Source organism: Bos indicus x Bos taurus, chromosome 5 (assembly GCF_003369695.1).
Source record: "Bos indicus x Bos taurus breed Angus x Brahman F1 hybrid chromosome 5, Bos_hybrid_MaternalHap_v2.0, whole genome shotgun sequence".
Lineage (NCBI taxonomy): Eukaryota > Metazoa > Chordata > Mammalia > Artiodactyla > Bovidae > Bos > Bos indicus x Bos taurus.
This window is the reverse complement of record NC_040080.1, coordinates 24708174-24728177: the sequence shown is the minus strand read 5'-3', so window position 1 is coordinate 24728177 and position 20004 is coordinate 24708174. Positions and strand designations below refer to the sequence as shown.

General features: G+C 34.8%; 1 protein-coding gene across 7 annotated transcripts in view; it reads right to left on the bottom strand.

Moving 5' to 3' along the window:
* ATF7IP (activating transcription factor 7 interacting protein) overlaps positions 1-20004 on the bottom strand; it is a 115173-nt gene that overhangs the window by 85277 nt on the left and 9892 nt on the right. The window contains exon 1 of one of the 7 annotated variants that reach the window (XM_027541391.1): positions 10486-10901. The exons of 5 other annotated variants lie outside the window; for them this stretch is intronic. The gene's annotated coding sequence lies outside the window, so the exon portion shown is untranslated. Of the gene's footprint in view, positions 1-10485; positions 10902-20004 lie in introns of those variants that run through there. One more of the 7 variants, XM_027541394.1, reaches the window with a different exon arrangement.

Genomic DNA, 20004 nt, shown 5'->3' with positions numbered 1-20004 from the left:
GTAATTAGCCTCCAATTAAAATAAATAAATTTATATTAAAAAAAATAAAAACAGTAGAATAAACAAGAGGATGACCAGGCTAAAGAATGACCTACAACAATGCAGTATATGAGCAAATGTCAGAAAAATGGTGGATATTTAGCCTAGAAAACACAAGAGAATTTTAATGGCTTTCTTTAAATAGTGCAGATTTGTCATGTAAAAATGACAGAGAGATACACAGAGAAAGAGACAGACACAAGGTAGAGGGCAGGAACAAAACAATGAAAGGCCAATTTTGTTTCAAAATCTGCAAACGTTCATTGTTTTGGATGTCCAACAAAAGAAGGAACTGCCTTATAAAATTAGAGCCTTTCTTTTCTGTCGCTAGAAACGATGCAGAAGCCAGATAACTACCTGTCAGAAATAACAAACAGTAGACTCCAGTGCAAGGTGTGATGTTAGATCACTCACGTCTGTTTCACTTCAAAGATTTTCTAGGTCTACATTGCTTGCTAAACAAAAGTTGTTGCCTAAGAGGAACACCAAAACTAAAACTTCAAATTTCATTCCCTAGATTTTTGGATCATGCACACTCAAGCTTAACAGTCTCGAAGACTGCACAACTTTATTATGCTCATGTCCTTTATTTTTGTTTTATATGCCTTTTTAGGTTTTTTTCTCTATAGACAGAACACTCCTGTTTTCCAACATCTTTCTTTGCCGTGACCCCGAACTCTAATAGTAATCAATAAATGCCTGTTTTGGTCTAACAACTCCTTGCCTCTTTATCTATATACATATATAAACCAGTCTATCTCCACTGTCTTCCTAGCCCAACATTCTCCCAAACATTGCCTCAAAGAGAAGTCTGAAAACATTTCCCAACTGTGCTCTCTACACCAAAAGAACACATCCAGCCTCATTCTTCCACTGAACCTCAAGCACATTATTCAAAATTAATATATTTCTACTATCACCATTTCTCCAATTCTAGTGAAATTCTTTACTTGGAGGAAATACATCCACAAATATACATTTTTATACTTCAACAGAACATATATTAAAACAATCATTTTTAAAATCCCAAGCAACACAGTCAAAGGGCAATGGGAAATAGTTTGGGCCCCTGAAACATGAGTGTGCCTTTTATCACAGTTGACCTCTAGATTTTAAGCATTCAACTACACAGTAATAAAGGACCAACTACCCTTTATCTAAAGAACTGAAGTCCCAACTAAAACTAGCACTTTCAGGTTGCAGAAAGAATCTGCTATTTAACTCCCAGAAAGAATGCAAAGGCAGAGAACTGCCTATTCTAATTCCTTCCCTCCATTTCCCTAAACTAGCCTCACCACCCTCTCTCAGCTTCATTCAACTTTCTTACCTCCCCACTCTCATTCCTCTAAAACTATTATACCAATCTGTAATATATCCTATCACTGGCCATACTGATACAGTGTGAAAGAGTGAAGGACAGGAGAACCTGGCATGCTGCAATCCATGGTGTCACAGAGTCTGACAAGACTTAGCAACTGAACAACAATACTGATATATCAGTATGCATTTCTTTATAAACAAATCTTCATATCTTTTCATGCATGCTGAGTTGCCTTTGTTATGCCTGACTTACAATAATGGTTACCATATTCATTATTTTATATAGTTATTTTTATTTCAATGAGATTTTTTTGTATGCAATTTTTCAGACACACACACAAAAAATAATAAATGCTCATGTACCTTTCACCAAGCTTAAGAAATAAAATATTAGACTCAACAGAATTTCTAATTAATACATTCTTGTTAGTTTTAGATTCTTAAATTCACTTCATAAAATGGTAATGAATTTAAATATGTGGAAATGGAAATGATAAAGGTGGTAGGGAACACTTGACCATGTTATATGTATAAATATACATTATCTAATATATGTTAATGAGTCACTTGTGAAAACAAGCATTCTGATTTTGAAGTCAAAGGGGTACATTTAAACTAAAACTTCATGTTTAGTAAGGTTACAAAGTCATCGCTCTTTATGTACCAGTTGGTGTCACTACAACTGAGAACACAGTAACAGGACTATGGAGAGACCTAAAACTGATTTCTATGTAATAAGAACATATTGTATGCATGAATAATACTCATATATGAAGCCTATTGTTATTTTCAATTTAAACCTGAGATAAATTAGAGAAGATGAAAATATTTTTAAGAAATCAAATCCAAATATGACATTCAGAATCTCCTGAAAATTAACATTAAACAATCTAGTAATCTTAGTATTATAAAACTAAAAACAAAAAAACTTCTCAAAGGTGAGAGACAGATATAAGGCCTGAGGAGGTAGGGGAGGGATAAGAGTTATCATAGAAAACGGACCTGAATCTCTTACCTGTGGGCAGCTTGATACTGTGAAAAAGACTTCCTCTTCTGTTAACCACTGCTACTCAGTTCATTTGTATAAGCATAAAAGCTAATGCAGATTTCTAGATCAGCTTTTTTTGAGCCTAAATTCCTTGTTTGGTACATATTCATTTAAAAAAAAATAGGAATACAGTAGACTGGCTACATTTTAAAATTCCTTTCAGTGGTTCACATCTGTTGTGTAGTTTGTGCAGCAAACATCCCATCAACCACAAAAGCCAGAAAACATCAGACAGCATGTCAGTGAAGCTCACAGAACACTCAACGTACATCTTCCAAAGGACTGTTGTAAGTGAAGATGCCTAGAATCAGAATTCTTTTGTATAGCTTTCTATGCTGCCAACTATTAGGTCTGCAGCAACTGTGTGCAGTTAAGTACCTCCCACATATTACCCAATAGTATCAATAGGTACAAATCTACAAAAGCAGAGCAAAAACTTAAAAGGCTTATAGCTTCTCACTATTTCACTTATTCACTGGCAATTGTGGAGGTCTCAGTACTCCTATTCTAATGCATCAACTCTGTTCTTTCAGTCCAAAAGGCTGCATTCTTATACATTCCAAACAGAAAATCCATGACACATATTATTTGCTACCCTAGCACAGCCAGACTGCAGTTACAGCTAGCTGGCGCCAGTAAGAACAATTTACATAAAGCAGTCCTCATTTCATGACCAAACTGAAGAATACTGCTGAGTAAACCCTCCCCCATTTGTTCCCCAACAGGCACTGACTGGTTCTAGAATATATCTAGTTATCTATTTACTAACATGATTAAAATCCAGGTAATAAGAAAAAACCAACTTAGAGTTCTTATATAACTGAAATTCTAACCCCACTACATCAAGAATATTTTTAACCCCCAGAGATATTCAAAAGCCTTAATTTGTGGCATAAATCAACATGATTACATAAATCCAATGATTGCTACTTTAACAATCATTAAAAATATAAGTTATAATTCATATTAGCTAAAAGCTGTCCTTATTCTACTCTACAGCTGCCTTTCAAATTTTAATTAATCACTTAAATAGTAAATGATCATTAAATAGACGTGTTCTTAGAATGATATTGCTTTATGTTTTACCAGATAATAAGATAATACATCTTCAAGTGTCACTATTATGATGTTTAAATTATTCGACATATTTACCACTGGTGAATATTACAAAAGTATGCACTCAGTATCAACACTCAGGTATGTTACATTACAAGTATCTACATAAGAACATATTTTGTGTGATATATTCTTTTTGAACCTAAATCACTTATGTATTGTTTTAATGGATCAGATCTGACTGGGTAAAAATTGAGTCATTATCTATGAAAGTGTTAGTCGCTCAAGTCATGCCTGACTCTGTGACACGATGGATTATATAGCCTCTGTCCCTGTAATTTTCTGGGCAAGAATACAGGAATGGGTTGCCATTCCCTTCTCCAAAGGATCTTCCTGACCCAGGGATTGAACCCAGGTCTCCTGCACTGCAGGTAGATTCTTTACCATCTGAGCCACCAGGGGAGTCCATTTAATATGCTAACTAAGGGTTATCCAAAATATGTTCCTTATTTTTTAATCTTATGTTCAGTTGTCTTAAAACACAGGTCTTAAATTATCCCTACATGCAATAAATAAGGCTCTAAATAAGGAAATGATAAAGCTATATAAAAACAGGAATTGGTAGACTTCTAATATGTGGATAATCCTAAATGCTACCCACATTATCTCTGATAAGTAGTATAGATTTCCTCAACTATATTCTCTTCTTAGGATCTGTGCTCCACCAGCATCATATGAAGGGACAGGGACAAGTATATAAGATTGTGTGACTTCATATAGTAGACACTGTGCAAATTAACACTTGGTGGGAGTAAAGATTTTATACCAAAAGAACAATTGATCATAAAATCTCAGAGTCGGAAATCATCTAAGTATTGTATTCATTCCAGTTTTAATTTTGGTTCCTCCCTCTTTCTACTTTATACACCCAACTCTTTGAATAAATGTACTTTAAAATCAAAGGAACTAAAGTCCTTTAATCCAGCATAAAATATAATGTTAATAACAAGTAGAGACTGTTTTTTAAAGCAAAATAAATTAATCCCAACAATGAATTAATTAACTGTAAGAAGCTCAAATTTTCTGCAGCCTGCTTATCTAAGTGCCAAGAATGGAAGTTACCACACTAAAATTAAAGTTGAGAAACAGTGAGAAACAATGTTTCTCAAACTAACAATGGTAAAGAATCAAGGTTTTATTTCCAATCCATTACAGATTAGTATTCTTGTAAAACACAATGAAGATGAGTTATCTGGGGGTGAGGGAAGCATATAAAATATATGATTCTTATTCTTTGATCTGATATAAAATTATTTTCTTAGATTGATGTAAAATTTTCTAGACATTCTTAATTTTAGTTATCTAATGGAGGACCAGGAACAGATAAACTGATAACTGACCCTGAACTGACCTACAAAACACATTTTGAGTAGGGTTCACCTAGCTAGTCACTACCCCATCCCACCTCCAGCATTTTCAGTTGAGCATCTCTTATTTACTTCTATGCTCCTTTTTTCCCTGCCCCAGTGTAAACTCCTTGAGAGCAAAGGATCTTGTATTCCAGCCATCAAAACAGTACCTGGGAAATTAAGAGGGGCATAATAAATATTTATTAAATTTGTTGATTCAACTGATCAATTCACAGTACATTGTTGTTTCACTGTATCATGCTGCCCTAGCACAAATAAAAACTCTTTGTTTTGTCCCCTTCGGGCTCTTGAAGGTCTTCAATTTGAGATTTAAACACCTTGCTCTTGGGCATTGTTACTGTGTATCAGCCAGGGCCCTAACAACCCTCTTTCCCTAAACCCTTTTCTAGAGTACCTAGTACCCCAGACCTCTCAATTTCATAATGATTAAAAAAAGAAACACAGAGCAAAACAATTCATGCTGGAGGGAACCTTGTGAGGAACAAGCAACCAATCTTACTCATACTTTATTTGTGTCATACACTACACTAGGTACTTTGTTTTGCCCATTTAAATCCCAGTATCAACTCTATATGGTACTTTATCCCCATTTTAAAGAAAACTGAAATTCTGAAAATAAGCAAATAGCCAGGACCAATTGAGCACTTACTATATAGGCATTATATTGATACTCTGAGCACTATTCTAACAAATGAGTGGAAGAATATGAATTTACCTTGACCCTGTTTGATTCTAAAGTTCGTATTCTTACCTGTGGTCCAACCACCTTCCTCATTTAATGATCACAAAATGGCATCTAGAGCTTAAATAATTTATTCAAACTATGCAACTACTCACTAGCAGCACCAAAACAATCACTTCCTGACTTCTACATTAATACTTTTCGCTCTGCATGACATGATGCTTGTATGTCAGAAAAAAAAATCAGTCAGATGACTCCACTGGGCAGTACTGTCTGGTTTACTTCAGCAGAGAAGGCAGACACCCTCAAGAAGATGCAGAAGCAACTCTAAGCTTTTTTTCTTGTGTTAAACTCCCCCTTCTCATTAAACTCAAAGATTTATTGAGTAAGCATTATTTTCATCATTTCCATACTTAAACATTCATGTCCAATAACAGACTTACAAATTACTAATAGAGAACACTCAGTGAAAGTTCTAACCTGAGCAATTTATTAAAAATCCCTTATGTGAATAAACTTTATGCTTTCTTCCAAATGACTTTCTCTTTCAGGAGTGTAAGAAGTGGGAAAACAAGGGAGTCAATCAATGTTTCCTGTGCAAGTTAACTGGATTTTCAATTTTCCCTAAAGCTTTCTAATCTGAAACTCACTTTCTAAAAATGAATAACATTCTTCTAGCACATCACTGGGGTTACCAATGTCATGGCATTACATGAACACTAAGAAGCTGGCTTACTCTGGAAAATGTGGAATTCAAATTCACATCAGATCACAAGTATACACTACCATGTTTCATGGATCATCAAGGAAGTCTTCACATAGCTGAGATGGTAAATCTTTTATACATGGAAGTGAAATATTAACAAAAACAAGTATATATAATGGCCTATGAAATTATGTAGTCTAGTACAGTGAAGAGAACTTTCTATTAGGAACTTACTTATTTTAAGTGTTAATATTTCTTAATCAATTTAAGCAAAACTCTTTTATAAAGTTCATTCCATTTACCTGTTCAGTAAATTGCACATTGTGAATATAATTTAACATTTTTTATTCAATATCATCATTAAAAACATCAATAATGATATAACAAATAAATATAGTGATAGATTTAATAGAGTGATAACATGTAAAGAGAATTTATTATCACATTAAAAGACTTTGAAGAACTTAAATGTTCCTAGTTTGTATTTTTTTAACCACTTTACTTTCAAATGAATGTCACTTTTTGCTGATGTCAGTGGATCTCCTTCAATCAGTAACGATGGTACTCTACTATAAAATCCAGGACAAGACAAATGTGCCGTATCTTCTAAAGAGTAAGCTGATTTTACATATGCTATCTCTCCTACCACATGAAGTAGGTCAGATTTTACTTATGTTTACTTTCTTCTGGATGAGAAGCTGTATTTTAGATATTAATGGCCACCAACAATCTGTGAAGTAAGCAGGATAGGGATTTGAAAGGAACAGCTCACAGGAGCCCAGAAGGTAATATGAATCAATGAAGAGGACCAGCTGTGAGGAGGAGGCCCTATCTGAAGGAGACTATGTACTAAACTGTTGATTATTTTTCTCCAGCAAAATACATTTCTAGCACTACCCAATATTCTATTTTCTAAAAGATGAGACATGCAGATTTTTGTTTAAAATCTGGCAACTTTAAGTATTAGAGAAATATAGCAGTGGTTAAAACATTAAAGAAGTCTGCTCGCTGCCAGTTTGTGGCCACTGAAAGAGAACTATACTGTAAGGACTCTCATCTGTACTGAAACATATAAAACTCTTAGGCCCTGAATTCAAGTTATCTCTTTAGAAAAAGTTATTTTCTCACCGCATGTGTGGACTACTCAGCCAGACTGGAACCGAAACATTTCTCCTACTCTAATTCTGCAATGACAACATTCTATATTGGCTTGACTTAATAAATACATCTACCACTACCCACATACAGCAAAGGAAGGCTAATTTATTCAACAGAGAGGACCCAGGAGTACAAATATGAATATATCAATTACCAGGTAGATATAATGGTGTTAGTTACCACTTCTGAGCATTAATTCTATGAGAAATTTCCCCTTCTTTCTAAACATAACACATTCCCTGATCCAATCCTATCTGATATAGTATATGACATCTGAGAAAAGAAACTGAAGAGCATTCAAGTACTACAGAAAAATTAGTATGCTAGATATTTGTGGAGTATTTTTTGGTATTATTCAAAAACATGTAAATCGCCAACATATCCTTGCCAAATAGAGAGGATTTTTTCCTCCATTTTATAGATAAGGAAATGAGAATCAGAAAATGTAAGTTAGGCAATATAAGAAAAGGTAGCAAAAGTATAATTCAAATATAGGTTTGAATTCTTGGTCAATGTTCTTTCTGCTACCTCAACATTTCTCTTGAAGATTTATGCTAGCAAAATGGCTTGTGAAAAGGAATAAACAAATGAGGAGGGCAAAAAGTGACAAAATAATAATGTAACATGTTAATTACCCAGCACCCAGATTTATTATGCCCTCAATTATTGAGCATAATAGCTAACATTCAGCATAGAAAATTTAAAAACTGTGACTAATCCTAAAAGTAATAATCCCAGTGAGGTCAACTTTATGTTTATAGTTGCTTATGTTCAGAGCTGCAAAAGTGCAACATGGCACTGAAAGAATCAGAAATGAGTAACCACAGTGCATTGGTGTTTCCTCTTGTCTAAGTAATAATCAGTGGATTCATCTTGTGGAGGGTAAGGTGGATGTAAATTTTATAGTCCACAACAGAAGGCAAGAAGAATGGATCATTAAAATTTCCCTGAGGCCCTACTCTGAAGGTTAACAGAAATTGATCAATAATTTCAACCTAGTTAGTTTCTCTCCAGCAATAAAGAATATAAAACCAAGTAGCTGGTTTACATCATATGCAATTTTTGAAATACAGTGAGCTGTTTGTACTATAAGAAGCCAAAAAAATAAGAATGATTAGAGTCACAGCACATTCACTTTCCTATTTCATACTCTGGGGCAAAACCTTACTGAAACGAAATGCACAATGGATAGAATTGCTCACATATATTGGATTTGTCACACATATTGGATTCGTAGTTCTTTTACTTTTTCACAGGCAAGCTCATATGTACATTTACATAAAGAAATGTTCAGATTATGAGAATTCATTACGGCACACAAAAAAGTCCTAATAACTTTACAAAGTAATAAATTAATACATAAAACGAACATACTGCAGCTGTTGATTAAACTGAGCTAATGATCCCAAATAAATTTTAGGCCACTGAATAAATAAATACTGATTAAGTTAGGAAAAACAATAATGTTGCTTAAAAAGTTTAAAAATAAGAACAAGTAAAAACAATTTGAGGGCAAGGCAGCAATTTTAAACTGTTAAATCATGCAAATATAGGTCTTAAAATATAGGTCATGAAAATTTGTATATCAGAAAAGAAATGAAGGATATATGTTCTAGAGTATTTTTCAAGCTGAATTCCACAGTCCCTTAGCACCTAGACATCTACAAATAGGTGACCTAGATCCTAAAGACCATAATTGTCATACATGATCTGGTTTCAAACTTTCATTTTTATCATAACAGACTAATTGTTCTCATTTTATTAAGTAAGTTTATAATAAGTAAATGTCATAAGTTCACATTATAAAATACTTACACAATAAATACACCATTCATATACCCCTTTTATACGCTAGGATTCTTCATAACAACTTAAGGTGCAGAAAGTTGCTATTTTTTAGAAGCTGCTGTATTTAGAAAGTTCAAAACTTACTGTTCTGTGTCATATTAGTCAGGGATATATTCATAATACTCTTGATAAAGATAGAGGGATGTACTATATCATTTAGAAAAAAAATTTTACGTACTGAGATTTAAGTATTAGCGCTTTAATTATAAATAACTGTTCTGCTATCTGAAATAATATAGTAACAAAAATTTAATTCTCCTACTTTCTGGGTCACTACCGACTTACAATATCTCAATAAAGTTTTCTACTTCAGAACAACGTTAAGAAAGCTTTTTGAAAATTTTGAAACTAAATTAACAAAGTTACTGAGTCATTAGTTTAAGTATACTACAGATTTTAACTAAGGTAAACTGGGCACACATAATATCACTTAATTAACTAAAAAACAGATTTACTTCAGTCCTGTTGCATAAGAATATATTAGATACAAAGAAAAAGGTATTCAGACCTAGAAAATGTGAGCTATTTCTAAATTCAAAATCTGAATCTCAATGTCAATTTAAGCAAAAAATATAATGATAAAAAGTTAGCTCCATCAAAACTGAAAGAACTGGGTGGCCGGGAGGAGGCAGCATAATAATAAAGAACTGGAACGCACAGCACAAAAAAAGTAACAGTGCAAAAAAATTTTTTTAATTTTTGTAACTGTGATTTATATCCAGAAAATTAACATTCTTCCCAGAAAGCAATCAAACAATACCTCCAAAACATACAGATACACACACACAAATTTAGAAAAATCACAATTTTCATGCAAAACAAGACTTATTTATGGCTTCTTTAAAAAAAAAAAAAAATCTGAGATAATATACTGTTCTTTGTTTCTACAAATAAATAACAAGCACTGAATTTTCCAACATAAAAGGAACATGAAGTTAATCAGGGCCAGAAAAGCATTACTGTGGTGATCAAATGTTCTGGTAATGACAGAGCATAAGATGGTGAGAAATTACAGGAATTTAACCTTTGACCTCAGCATGCTATGTACTATTTCCATAAAAGAGGCTTATAGGTTCTACCAGCAAACATTTCAACTTCTTAGCCAGCAAGCTCTAAGTTCACCTTCCTATATAAACTTAGTAAAATGCAAATATTTTTTAATTAAAATGTTCAGAGATCAAGAGTAATTGGTTCTTACCTCTGGTCCTGATGCAAGTGACAGGTCTCCTTAGTGGCATAGTGGCTGCCTAAGCAGTTACAAAGACTAGGTTAGCAGCCATTTTGAGACAGCTGCACTGTCTCAGTTGCACTAAAGTGTAATTAAGATGGCTGCAGTGTGCACTCAAGAACTCACACAGTGGAAACTCAGCTATGTATCAAACAAAGCCCCTCCCACTATGTCAGCCTGCAGGAAACTGAACACTGACAACAGCTAATGCATATACTGCAACAAACAATGCAGCTACTCAGAACACAGAAAACAGAAGGCAGCAAGCCAGTTGTGTAACATAATGCCTGCGGATCCCGACTTGCAATACAGAGTTTGGGTACATCCTGATCCCAAACAGCTTAAAGTCCATGCCACATATTAGCAGTTACAGAGATAGAGCCAAATCACACACAGCAAACATCAGGGAATTCGCTTGAAAGAAAGCCTCCATTTCAGTCCAGAAAAAAAAAAAAAAAAAGTCAAACTCTGCTCAAGGTCTTTTTTTTTTAACTCTTTTATAGTACTTTTTACATGAAAAGAGTGCCAATTTTTATAATTTCTAGAAAATTAAGTTTTTTAAATCCTGATAATCAATTTCAATTTATAGAAGGCTAGTTAAAGATTTTCCCACAGAATCTAAGCTCCAAAAAGTGCTCAAATCTAGCCAATGGTTAAACCTTCCAATCAGATTTTTCACTCTTGACAATAATTTTAAATAAGTACTGGGGAGGACTAGAGACTTTACAGCTGAAATGGCAACAAAGCTTATTTTAAGTAACCTGCAATAAAGGTAAAAAAAATTTCTTCTAGTCTGTAGCCCAGATGGTCACAAAGACATCTCCAGGTGAGTGGTTGGTCCCAGGGTAAATTTAATTTCATGCCCTGGCACAGACCTCTCAACATTTTGACATGGGTGAAAAGCAAATAAAAATAAAGAATGTAGACACCCTCAAGGGGAAAAAGTGGGTGTATTAACAACAAGAATTAGTTTTTAGCATTAACCAACCATTAAAAGAAAAAGGACAAAAGCATAGAAAGAACCTGTTTGCTTGATAACTCACATCAGCTAGGAAATCCATCTTTTCCTTTTCTCTTACTTGGTTTACCTTCCTAAATTTAGCTGCCTTGTGCTCTTGTCTCTATCCACCACTAAAGGTAAGTATTTATGAAAACTTGCTAAGGGTGTGGTAGGGATTAGCCAAAAGAAGATTGGCCCCCAAAACTAATGATTGTGTAAGCTGAGTGATGGGCACATGGAGCTCATTATTTCATTCTATTTCTCTATACATTTGAAATTGTCCATAATAAAGGTTAAAAAAAATTCTGCTTTTTAAAAGTCCTTATTTATCCTTCATGAGATTAGTCAGACAATGTAAACTGCTTTAAGTCCTGCATTAGGGGAAGAAAAGTTGATATTAATACTTGATCCAAGCCACATTAATTCTTCAAAAATATAATGGATTCTCTGAGGGTAGCTCAGATCTATTTGTTAAAAGCAAGAAATTGGTAAACTGGGAAAGATTCTAACAGGACAGACATTACTGTAGCACCAGAATGTGGCTAAGGTTAATGGCGAAACAAACAACCAAAACATTTTGAGCTGCCTGATGAACAGCAGTTGATATTCAAGCAGCAGATTCTTTTGGAAGCTTGTTCTACAAAGATTTACACTGTGTAACATACCTTCAAGTATAGGGTGCTCCCCCGCACTCCTTAAACCTCCTATGTCTTGCCAAATACCTTTCCAATGTAAATACTAAATACTTTTTTCTCAATCTAAGCTTTCCAGGGCAAGCTAAGCTGCTGGCTATTGGCTATTTGTGCTTAGTCGCTTCCTTGTGTCCCACTCTTTGCGACCCCAGGGACTGTATGCAGCCCGCCAGACTCCTCTGTCCATGGGGATTCTCCAGGTAAGAACACTGGAGCAGGTTGCCATGCCCTCCTGTAGGGGATCTTCCCAATAGCTCTTATTGGCTATAAGAGCCACCTTTTCACCCAATTCAGATTTCAAAATAAGAAACATAATCTAAGTTCCCTCCTTATACCAATCCTCCTCCAGCCACTACAACCAATTTACTACCGATGGCAACCCACTCCAGTATTCTTGCCTGGAGAATCCCATGGACAGAGGAGCTTGGTGGGCTACAGTCCATGGGTCGCAGAGAGTCGGACACGACTGAGCAACTTCACTTTCACTTATTTATATTCTATTATCCCAAGACACTTTGAGTCAAATCAATAAATATATCGATTGTCTACATGCAAGGGGCTTTAGAAGACAAAGGAGTAGAAAAGTACATTAACATAAATCAAGATTTCATGTTTTATATACATTGTTTAAAGTAATTCTCACACTAACCCTACAAAGTAGCTTTTTCTCTGATTCGTGATTGAGGAAACAGGCTCAGAGATTAAAGAACTTCATGAAAGTGCTAACAGCTAAAATATAGTCTAGGCTACACTCAGCCTAAGCCTACTTGAGCTTTGTCCATCCCTTCCCACATTGGTTCTGTTTCTATGCAACACATAAACAACTTAGAATAATGGTTAGGCTGCTACTCAGAGAACTGGTGTCATTGCCAGTTTCACTCCTTATCCCAAAAAACTATGCTGGTTTACTCAATAAATCCTATTCGTAATTCAACCTAAATTATCTTATCACTGACAATCCTTTTTTTGCTCTCCTTTCCCCTTATTGTGCACAAACCCCAAACCAGGTGTACTTGCTCTCTCAAGATCTTTTATACATACCACCAACATACTCAGCATCTTTTGTCATTGACATCTTTACATATGAGTCCTTATAGGACAGAAATCACAACCTAATTCATTTTCCACTCACTTCCATAGTGTGAAACACAGTATTTATTTGCTCAATATTTGGTGAGTTGGAATTAATTCCTTGTGTTTTTTAATTTTTTAAAAATGCATTTTATTGAAGTATAGTTGATTGACAGCATTGTGTTAATTTCTACTGTACAGCAAAGTGACTGTCATACACATATATAACTTTTCATATTCTCTTCCACTATGGTTTATCACAGGATACTGAATACAGTTTCCTGTGCCACACAGTAGGACCTTGTTGTTTATCCATTCCCCTATATAACACGCAGTCTGCATCTACTAACCCCAAACTCCCAATCCCTCCCCAACCCCACCCTACTCCTTTGGCAACTACAAGTCTGTTCTCAACGTCTATGAGTATGCTTCTGTTTTGTAGATATGCTCATCTGTGTCAAACTTCAAAGCCCATATATAAGTGCTATCTTACGGTACTTGTCTTTCTCTTTTCTTGTCTTTTAAATTATGAAAGTACTATAAAACATTTACAAGAGACTTGGAACATACAGAACATAAGTTATATATAGTTCCACTATATATTACAATTATCTTAAGTAAATGAAGATTTTTAGCTGGAGTTTCAATATCAAACTCTCAAAAATTAATAGAACAGACAGAAAAGTAGGATATAGTAGACCTGACAAGCACTATGAACCAATTCAACATAATTAAAAGACTTACACAACTTTACACACAACAGCAGGATACAAATTCTACTCAAGTTCCCATAGACTATAAACCAGGAGGCACTTGAACATATCCAGGGTAATTCCCTGTGTTTTCATTTCTTCCACAAAAATCTCTGAAAATTCTACATCTTTAAGAACCTTCATTTTTAGGATCTCAACTCTTATTCTCTAGGAAGAATATGTCAGCTAAGTTTTTAACTGTCAACTTAAAAAACTCTGCACTTCAAAACCCAAGGTGGAAAAAATATCTTTTGTAGAGCATTTTTCAGTTTTTAAAGTGTTTAATAGGCACTATACAGGAGAGAGAGAACACATTCTTAGAATAGCTGAATTCTGAAAAAAAACTATAGAAAATTACAAATATAACCATATTATCTACTTTAAAAATTTTCAATACTACTAAGAAAGAGTACAGCTTGATTATATAATGTCAGATTATAATCAACTTGTTTTAGGTAGAGTCTTAATAAACCCAATTAATGTTAATTTGTAAAAGCAAACACATCTGGAAGGCATTTCTAATGTAAGGTAAACATCTCCATGACTACTCAATGTTTTACCCTTTTCCTAAGTAAAACTAGCACTCTCATTTCATTCTTACTATGACCATGTAAAATAATGGTACTATAATCTCAAACATTTTATGACTAGAGAATATAATCATTTGCCAAGGGTCACACAAGTAGTAATGAAAAAGAACTATAAGAGAATTAACTTTAGTCAACTACTATAGTTTTAATATATCACATATCACACTATTAGAAAACTTTGCATATGTAGAATGTTGAAACTTCCATGGAACCTAAACAAATGGCTTCACTGTATTAAGTATAAAATACATTTTATTAATTTTGTTAATACATTTTAATTACACAGGTTACTATCAACATTAAAAGTAACATTAGAAGGTTATTAAGATGGTAAACTGAAAACACCTAACTTCACTCACTCAAATCCCACTAACCTACACTGGAGGTATTTTTTGAAGGCATGAATCCTCAAGAACAAAGAGAAAAGTAAGAGGGACAATAGCTACAAAGATTTCTGGGAACTGGAAAATAAGCAGAATCACTGGTAACTAACTAAGCCATTCCCAAAACACTACATTCTAAGTTGCATAGGGGATAAGTTAGGAACCAATTTGATTTACAGGCAGAAACTTCAAAAGACATAGAAACCAGAAGAACTAAGCACTTTGGAAATTGAGGTCAACAGAGCAAATAGTAGGATGGCATGACTAAAAAAGAGAATATTAGTGAAAGCTGTTTGTGAAACAGTGAAATCTCTAGATGTCCTTACCACATTCTACTGAATGCCTGCTCTCCCCAATCCTAGCAAAGATCTGAAAACAACATCCACAGTTTAAAAGGAGTGTAGTAACTCAACTAGTAAAGAATCTGCCTGCAAAGCAGGAGACCCCAGTTCAATTCCTGGGTCAGGAAGATCCTCTGGAGAAGAGACAGGCTACTCACTCTGGTATTCTTGGGCTTCTCTGGTGGCTCAGATGGTAAAGAATCTGTCTGCAATGCAGGAGACCTAGGTTCAATCCTTGGGCTGGGAAAATCCCCTGGAGGAGGGCATGGCAATCCACTCTAGTATTCTTGCCTAGAGAATCCCCATGGACAGAGGAGCCTGGCAGGTGACAGTACACAGGGTCACAAAGAGTCAGGCATGACTGAGCTTAAGCACAGCACAGCACAGCCAGTGTTATGTGGCAGCCTGGATGGGAGTGGAATTTGTGGGAGAATGAATACATGTATATATATGGTTGAGTCCCTTTGCTGTCCACCTGAAACTATCACACCATTGTTAATCAGCTGTACTCCAACATAAAATAAAAACTTTTTTTAAAAACTGAGAGTAGCATATGAAAAAGAGAGGGACTGAGTGCTCACTGAAGACAATCCAGTCCTCTTCCTTCATTTATCTTTCAGAATGCTGGCAATATCCTTACTCTCCATGTATGAAAATGAAAGACTACTTTCTAAGGGTATATAACAAGCACAGGACACAAGACCTTAGGTCTTGGGAACTCTCCAAAAACAGCCCACCCAGACCAGCCCATAATGAAGTCTAAAACTGACAAATTTAGATATTCTAATCAACTTTTTACTCTGCCACAATATATTATACAGTCAGGCAAGAAAGAGAAAGACAACTAAGAAAAGTCTAATATGGAAGACAAAAAATAAAACACATAGCAACAGACTACACAGGGAGAACACTTCAAAAATAAATTAATATCCACATATATTAAAAGATGCTGCATTCATGTGTCAAGAATAGAATACTACAGGCAAAGAATAAACAAGAGAAATTAAGAACATGACAAAAAGAAAAAAGAAAAAGAAGGTCCTTCAACAGAAGGACCTCATGATAAAAAATCTACCTGAGCAAAAAGACAAAGTTGTAAACAGAAGAGAAAAAAAATGTGAGTATCTACCCGAAAATTCACCTTGGAATGATAGAATAGCAGGAGATATCACCAGTAAAATCATTTAAGAAAAATTTCAGGGTTGAAAGACAACAGCTGCTAAACTGAAAGGGACTGATGAATTCCAGGAAACAATAATAAATAGATCAATATCAAGGAATTAAAGTGAAATTTCAGAAAACCTGGAAAGTAATAACAGATTCTACATGCTTCCATTGAGAGAAAAAAATCAAAAATAAGAATGGCCTTAAATTTCTCAGTGGTAACATAAGCAAGAAGAGAATAGAGTGCCTTTAGAATTCTAAAGTAAAATGATTTCCAACCTAGCCTTGTATACCTAGCCAAACTATCAATCAAGCATAAAAATATAAAATGACAATTTTCAGACACACATGGTCTCAAAAAACTTATTTCCCATATACGCTTTCTCAAAAAGCTACTAGAGAATGTGGTCCACTCCTCCTAATAACAGAGTAAGTCAATAAAAAGATATAGCACACAGAAAACAAAAGACCTACACAAAAGAGGGGTGAGAGAAATCCCCACAACAGTGAATAAAATTTTAAGGATGAAAGTAGTGTACCAGATGTAGAAAGTGAGTAGGTAGCCCAGAGCAACGAGAATTAAGAAACAAAAATGAATCATGATCCTTCCTGCCACTGAAGCTGGATGGGTAGGGGAAGGCGGGTGTCTTCTTAACAAACATAAAAAGTCCTTAGTAAAGAACTGTACCAATTGTACTATCAGGCTTCCCAGGTGACGCTAGTGGTAAAGAACCCACCTGCCAATGCAGGAGACACAAGAGAAGTGGGTTTGGTCCCTGGATGGGCAAGATCCCCTGGAAAAGGGAATGGTGATACACTTCAGTATTCTTGCCTGGAGAATCCCATGCACAGAGGAGCCTAGCAGGCTACAGTCTGTAGGGTTGCCCAGAGTCAGACTGGACTACATCTCAACTATTATACAGATGAGATTCATGGATACACACATCCTAGTATAAAGTTACCTTCATGATCAACTTGTCATAACTATATCAAGAAAGTGAGTCAAGACTTCCACAATTCTCTTAGTTCAATGTAGAAAACTTTAAGTAAATTACTTAACCCTAGAACGGAGAGTAAGGATTACCTAGGACTAAAGTTTAATTTAGTTTACATTGTAGTTAACTAATTGCAGTTAACATTTTATTTTTAATGGTCATATAAGAAAAGCACTATCTTCTTAATCTACCTTTAACTCTTAATTTAAGATATATTTTGTACAAATGATTATTTAAATAGTCTCTTGATCCAATACCCTCAGAATTCAGGAGAAAAAAATATTCTATGAAAGATCTTAATATAGGTTGTAAGTTAATAAACCATCAGGTTATTTTAAGCACAATTCTATAGAAAAATACTAAATATACTGATTGGCCTTGTTTAAAAACTACTTAGAAGAATGATTAAATCTTGTATAAAGTAGCATAACTGAGTTTCTCTACTTTTTATGAACTCACATACATAGTCTCAATAAGAACTTGTTTTCCTTCCTTCCAGGATAAAACTGGATAAATCAAATTTGTAACCATGACCACAGAGACAGGTGATATTTAAAAACAAATCTCTTTTAATTAGTTATGACAGGGAACAAGGACTGCACCTCAAGCATAGAAACGATGCCTTGTTTAAGTCTTCACAGGAAATCATTATAGTATCTTTTTCATAACTTAACAGATTCCCAGCTCAGAGGAATAAAGAATATCACTTGTTGACAGACAAGGAAAAATGTGGGAATCTTAAAGAACCATGACACAGTACAGCTTTAAGTACACCAGGTGAAAACTCACTGAAATAAATTATATGGCTCTTAGCTCCTAATCTTGTAATCAAGCAGATAAATAAGTAAATTATTATACTTTATAAAACAACTAGACAAGTTAATTCATATCAAACATATATAGTTTTGTTAAGCAGATAAAAGGAAGCCCTTCTATACTTAACAGTACTATGTTAGATCAATAAAGCAGTCAAATAAAACATCAAAATAAAATAATTGGAAAATCATTAAACAAACTTATATGGTCAAGTCTATGCCTTATGGGGTAGAAACCTGGTCACAGGAAGGGTTATGGAAGAAAACTGACACTTCGTTTTGCCTCAATTTTAAGTTAGCATGTCCAGCAAGGTAAATAAGCAGTGAGGGATCACACTGCACCCTAAAATTACAAAAAGAAAACAGGATAATTCTGTATGGACCTAGCCCCCCAAATAAATGACTTCATTTCTAACTTTGACAATGACGACAGTCTGAAGAATTATGATAAACCTTGAAGATACGTAACTAATGTGAGAAAATGGCTGCTTTTTCATCATGAGGCTGGTGAATTCAATATCCCTGAAAGATTTTTATTCTTTAAATATTCTAGTGGTGTTTTCTGTTTTTTGTTTTTGTTTTAATTTAATGAATAAATCCTAAATCTGGACTCTCTTACAAACCTTTGCAAATAAACTACTTTTCTGAATGCATATTTTTCCTACTAGGGAGTGGTATTATCAAACTTACTCTTTTAAGTTATTTCTTAAACACCTAAAGTTCTAACTCCAGTAATCAAGAATACTGTCATTTTCTATATACCTCCTTGTACTTCAGTTCAGTTCAGTCACTCAGTCGTGTCCAACTCTTTGCGACCCCATGAACTGCAGCACGCCAGGCCTCCCTGTCCATCACCAACTCCTGGAGTTCATTCAAACTCATTGTCCATCGAGTCGGTGGATGCCATCTAGCCATCTCATCCTCTGTCATCCCCTTTTCCTCCTGCCCCCAATCTCTCCCAGCATCAGAGTTTTTTCCAATGAGTCAACTCTTCACATGAGGTGGCCAAAGTATTGGAGTTTCAGCTTTAGCATCAGTCCTTCCAAAGAACACCCAGGACTGATCTCCTTGCAGTCCAAGGGACTCTCAAGAGTCTTCTCCAACACCACAGTTCAAAAGCATCAATTCTTCCACACTCAGCTTTCTTCATAGTCCAACTCTCACATCCATACATGTCCACTGGAAAAACCAGAGCCTTGACTAGACAGACCTTTGTTGGCAAAGTAATGTCTTGCTTTTGAATATGCTATCCAGGTTGGTCATAACTTTCCTTCCAAGGAGTAAGCATCTTTTAATTTCATGGCTGCAATCACCATCTGCAGTGATTTTGGAGCCCCAAAAAATAAAGTCTGATACTGTTTCCACGGGCTCTCTACAGCTGCTCATGGTTGCCTCTTAGTAAATATTCATGTCTTACTAAAAGATTCATCAACTGATTGAAGTCAAATCTGAAAAGTATGTCAGGAACAAGTGCTAAGCATTTTATATAACTAACCTCATTTAATCCTCAAAATAAGCCTACCAGGTAGGTGGTATCACCATTTTGTGTAAGAAATACTGTTCCGAGACACTAGTTGGCCAGGCTCCAAGACAAAATTACTATATGTTCCATTTCACTGTATTACTAAATGGCTTTAGGAAAATTCTTTGCCTTTTCTTCTTTTTCTTCTTCTTAATTTGCTTGCA